Source organism: Oncorhynchus clarkii, chromosome 1 (genome assembly GCF_045791955.1).
Source record: "Oncorhynchus clarkii lewisi isolate Uvic-CL-2024 chromosome 1, UVic_Ocla_1.0, whole genome shotgun sequence".
In the NCBI taxonomy this organism is placed as follows: domain Eukaryota; kingdom Metazoa; phylum Chordata; class Actinopteri; order Salmoniformes; family Salmonidae; genus Oncorhynchus; species Oncorhynchus clarkii.
This window is the reverse complement of record NC_092147.1, coordinates 24303889-24309888: the sequence shown is the minus strand read 5'-3', so window position 1 is coordinate 24309888 and position 6000 is coordinate 24303889.

Below are 6000 nucleotides of genomic sequence, written 5' to 3'. Positions count from 1 at the left end.
CAAGGTAAGACATGCCTTATGATATGTATTAAAACGTTAAGGTTTCAAATAACTAAGCACATCTTTTCAAAATGCATAGCCTACTTCCTCCAGCTGTCACGCCCTGACCATAGAGAGCCTTTTATTCTCTATGGTGGTTAGGTCGGCGTGTGACTAGGGTGGGTTATCTAGGTTATTGTAAGTCTGTTGGCCTGGTATGGTTCCCAATCAGAGACATCTGTTTATCGTTGTCTCTGATTGGGGATCATATTTAGGCAGCCATTTCCCCCACTGTGTTTTGTGGAATCTTGTTTCTGTGTAGTTGCCTGTGAGCACTGCTTGAGAGTCACGTATTGTTTATTCTTCGTTATTGTTTTTGTGAGTTTCATTTCATAAACATATCGAACTCTACGTACGCTGCGCCTTGGTCCGATATTTATTCTAACGAACGTGACAGAAGATCCCACCACAATAGGACCAAGTAGCGTGCCTGGGAAGAGAATGTATCCTGGGCTTGGGAGGAGATAAAAGAGGAGAAGACATCCTGGACTTGGGAGGAAATTATGGCTGGAGACGAAAGCCTTCCGTGGAAGCAGATGCAAGCGGTGAGGGAAGGACAGCGACGACGCCAGGGTTCGAGGCCACGGCAAGCCCAAAAGACAGCCCGAAAAAATGTTTTTGGGGGGGGCGCACGGGGTGGTCGGCGATGCTGAGGGGTGAGTCAGAGACCAAGGAGGAATATTGGGATAGATTGAGCGAGGAGTGGTTGGCGAAAGTTGATGAGAGAGAGCTGTTGGTTTGGCTGGAGAGGCAAGACAGTCACCCTGAGGAGCGTGTTAGCCGTCCGATGCCACCTGTGCCAGCTCTCCGTACTCGCATTGAGGACAGTGTCATTGTTCCGGTACAATGTGTGCTGGTTCTACGCACCGTGTCTCCAGTGCGCCTCCACAGCCCGGTACGTCCTGTGCCAGCTCCCCGCACTTGCCGTGCGAAGGTAGTCATCTGTCCAGGACACGTTGTGCCAGCTTTACACTCCAGACCTCCAGTGCGCCTCCACGGCCCATTAAGTCCTGTGCCAGTTCTACGCACCGTGTCTCCAGTGCGCCTCCACAGCCCGGTACGTCCTGTGCCAGCTCCTCGCATTTTCCGTGCGAAGTATGTTAAAGTTCTGGTACCATTGATGCCGGCTATACGTACCAGGTCTCCAGTACGTCTCCACAGCCCAGTACGTCCTGTGCCTCCTCCTCGCACTCTTCCTCAAGTGCGTGTTCCCAGTCAGGTGCGTCCTGTGCCTGCTCCCCGCACTCGCCCTGAAGTGCGTGTCACCAGTCTGGCGCCATCTGTGCATCAGGCCTCCAGTGCGCCTCCCCAGTCCAGATCTTCCGGCGACAGTCCCCGGTCCGGAGCTTCCGGCGACGGTCCCCGGTCCGGAGCTTCCGGTGATGGTCCACGGTCCGGAGCCTCTGGCGACGGTCCACGGTCCGGAACCTCCAGCTCCAGGGCAGGAGCCTTCCTCTGTGCCGAGGCCCAGTCCGAGCACGGCATCCAGTCCCGCTTCATGGCAGGAGTCCTTCTCTGCGGCGATGCCCAGTCCAGGCACGGCGTCCAGTCCCGCTCCATGGCCGGAGCCTTCTTTGGCGCCGGTGTCCAGTCCGGGTGCGGCATACAACCCAGTTCCATGGCCGGGGCCCTCTACACCGATGTCCAGTCCGGTCCTGGACCGGGCATGGCGTTCTACCCGGCTCCATATCCACGAGCGGAGTGGGTACTTCGCCCCGCACCGGAGCCGTCCCCAACGTTAGATGCCCACCCGGACCCTCCCCTATTGAGTCAGGTTTTCCTTTGAGGATTCTTGTGTGTTTTTTTTATTGGGCCACAGGGGAGGATAGTGCGTTTTTTGCCATGGTTTACATTCACTCTTCTGATGGTTTTACCATATCATTTCTTCCATCCTGGCCAAATTTCCTCATATGCTTGCATGCATCTATATCAAGGTGTTTTGGTACTTCCCTTATACACTATCCTTTTCCATGTGCTAACTTTTACTATACCTACAGGTCAGTATAGTCTACCAGTCCAATGGTCTATCCTGCCCTCTATCCACCATTCATAGTGACAATAGTAGCATAGCCATGGTTAGTTGGGGCGCTGAGGGTGCTGCAGCACCCCCCGTCCTTAATAATAGTGGTAGGTGGATCGTTTGTCCAGATCTGCACAAGGCTAACTAGCAATCATACCACACATAAAAATACTCAACAATGCATACACCTTTTTATATGAATCAAAAATAACAATTCATTTAGTTAAACAGTGTGTAAAGTTAGCTAGCTAGCAGCTCAGTTGAGTTTGAAATAAATGTACATCGCAGACTGTCGGCCACACCTGAGAACTTGAAAACCAACAATTGGAACTAGCATAACAAACAGGACCCCTTCAACAAGCGTGTGGCGTTGATTCTTGAAATGTGACATCAAATCAAAATCTTGCTGCTGGGAGCCAGCGGACCATTCAAACAGTTTTTACAATACAAAATGCTCCAGACCTCCAAGGGAGGCATGACAATGACGTGAATTTGAAGGTAAAGCAATGCAAAATTATAGCCAGCCATTTTTTATTTACCCTTTATTTAACTAGACAAGTCAGTTGAGAACAAGTTCTTATTCACAATGACAGCCTACCAAACCCTAACCCATACGACGCTGGGCCGATTGTGCGACGCCCTATGGGACTCCCAATCACGGCCGGTTGTGATACAGCCTGGATCCTGCTGGGTATAGTCCTGCTGCTGTGTCCCCTAGCCTCCTCCTTCCCTGAGTGGAGCCTATAGCCTGGTGTTCGGAGCCAGCGTCTCGATCCATATCACTGTGCTGGCTAATGTGGTGGGCGTGCAGCGGCTGGGGACCGCCCAATGCTTCTTCGTGCTCACCCGCAGCAGTGGGGGCCTCTTGGGGCCACCCATCGCAGGTGAGCCCCTCTGCCATTAGCTCAAGGGTATTCTCTAGGACATTGTCTCTATAATTGCAAAAGGCATTCGCTTACAGAACATGTAACCTTGAGTAATGAACCTTGTGTGATTACTGTAACCATGTTCTGATTTTAACTGAACATCCCCTTGTGTAGCTAACCACCGGGGGATTTTATGTCTTCCATGAAAGGTCATCATCCTGTAGATTGGGGCTTTAACTAACATTCATATACAGAGATACCATATTCATAGAAGGTCACAAATATATTTCATTATGCTTTACAGTTGGGTTAATTTCATGGGCTATTGGTCTCATGATAAATGTATTTTTCTGGGATGGGTTTCCTCTCCATTGACTTCCTCTTCTAACACACACGCTTCGCTCCAGCTCTTTGTCTGAATGTAAAATGATGTGTCATAGACTATGATTCTTCACAGACCTTGTGAACAACTGCACTCACAGCATTGGGTAAAAATAATAACAGCAAAGGCATTCTTAAAAGTTAACTCAGGTCCAAAACAAATAGAAAACAACCTTGTGGAAGAATACCAACAGTACAATAGATGTGCCCCACCACCCACAGAATATCTCTGATAACCATGGCATTTGGGGTTGTTTACTGAGCTGGTAACATTTTGCCCCTTTCGGTCTAAACAATAGCAGTAAATATAGCCTGCCAAATCAAGGCTTGGTTTGGCACCACACAGCTCGGACATGGCAGAAAGTGTCCTACCTTATAGCACATCCAACACTAAATCAAGTGGAAAAACCAAAGTTAAAACATGACTTTCATTGTGGCTATAGCTTTTCCAGAAAGTCTCTCTCTCACCATTACTCTTGCCTCTGATTAAACACTACTGCTGAGAGAGCGAGAGAGAAGAGGGGGCGGTTTCAAAATATCTTATCACCAAATTCTGTTTCAAGTTCATTTAAAAGGCCATTAACATAAAGGATATTGTGCTAAAGATAAGTTTCATGTTGATTGTAAGCAAGATATGGGTTGGCTTGTGTTGTTCTTAAACAGCTTAGTGTCTGGAAATAGTAGGCAATCCTTGAAGTGAGGGGAACAAAATACTTAGATCACATAAACTGTGAAAATAACTGTTAGATTTGTTCACCTCCTGCGCCCTCTCTCGTCTCCTTTTGAAAAAGGTTAAAGTCAATCGAGGAGAGTCAGCGAGGAGAGTGAAATGCGTTTGCTTGGAATGAGACGGTTTTGTCATTAGGCAAATTTTGTTTTCAGGGTGGATCCCAAAATAAGTGTGTAAAGTGGTCCAAATAAATGAAGTTAGTTGTGAAAGACATTTATAGAAAAAACAGTAAGTAGTATATTGTTTTTAAAACGTATACATGTATTTCTCCTCTGAGAAAACAAATGCTGATTCATCGGTGTGGCAGATTTCAAACTCTTCTGCGGTAGGATGCACGAGTATCCTTGATGAAAGGTGGCTATCAAGGAGGGGACAACAATCTTCTGTTTGCCTACTGATGAATTGACACACTCCACCACCACCACTTATCGATTTCCGGGTCACGGAGAAGAGAGGGCAGAGAGAAAAGAGGATGGAGGACGGACTTTTGCCCAAACGAGGAAACCTTAGAGAATTTGTAACTGTAGGTGGAAAAAATTAGATGGAGAGGAGACCTAAGGAACTTCCCTTGCCCAGATGGAGAGGAGTCCTAAGGAACTTCCCTTGCCCAAAAGTGCTGAAGAGACAGGAGAGGAAAGGCCACACCAGTCAAGAACCTCAACAGAATAGTGACAATCACATTCAAGATTTATGTTCTAAAACTGTTTCTGCTGAAATGACTGCCTTACAGCACTGGCAGTCACCTCTGTTCTGCCCAGAGTTTAAATGAGCTAATAAGGAAATAGCCCCTAAACTCTTCCAGGTGGCTTGAAGTATCACAACAACTATGCAGTGATTCACTTTTGATTCACTCCTAAAAATAAAATGGGATAATGACCAAAGTAAGGTTAATTCCTCCACAATAATGCTTTGAAGGACATGTGCAGTGCATCTGATACCCACACATTCAAATAGCTGGGACAGGATTGATAATGCCAACACTTACTCCCTCTAGTGGAGCTTAGAGGTATTTTAAAACAGAGTCTATGGCTAAACTCAGTGGAATCATGTCAGAATATATTTATTGCTGGAGCTGGCACTAACTCACATGATTTAGATAATGAGTTTATCACTTGTAAATCATTTTGTGGATCAGTAGTAATAGAGGGAATAACCTTTGCAGTAGTAAAAGCTACAGCTGAACAAATACACATTAAAAACACATTAACTCACTGCCATCATAAGGGGAAATTAGATTGTGTAGGCTACTGTGAAACATTGCTCACAAAAGGTAAGAAATTGAATTGTTCTTGATCATTGGGAATGCCAGAGAGAAAAAAGGGGTCTGTTTTCTCAGCTCTGGAATGTTTTGTGCAAAATATGCATCAAAGATAAGCAAACTCTACAGACCTGCAATAACAAAGGTGGCCTGATAAAAATAATAACACAAATAAGCATTAATAAACATGTCACCTTCCATAGCTCTGGAATAATAAACTATAAACTGAGGTATAGCCAAAGTAAGCTGTTCCATAAACACTGGCCCACACAAACACATTCACATACACACACGCGCACACACCCATGAGTGCATGAGTGCACACAAACACGCATGCATGCATGCATACACACACACACACTGAGAGCCCCGTCTGTGTAAGATGGTTGGCTCCCAAGGGAAGAGCCCACCTGTTATCTTACAGAGGACTACCAGATCAAAGAAACAAATTACCACAGGATTTCCGTCCCATGGAACTAAAACTCCTATTCTCTGTTGTAAGTGGATGTTTCATCTTTTGATCTAAACCCACATCTCTCTTACTTGTTTGAGCATATTGTATGCATTGTAAAAAAAAATACATGTTGATATATGGCTAACATTCTTTCCTTTCTGAGCATCATATTTCCTCCATTCAAATACACAAGCCCTCAGTGCTATACTGGAACAAATGGTACAGTATACGGAAAATTAAGATAACTGTGGG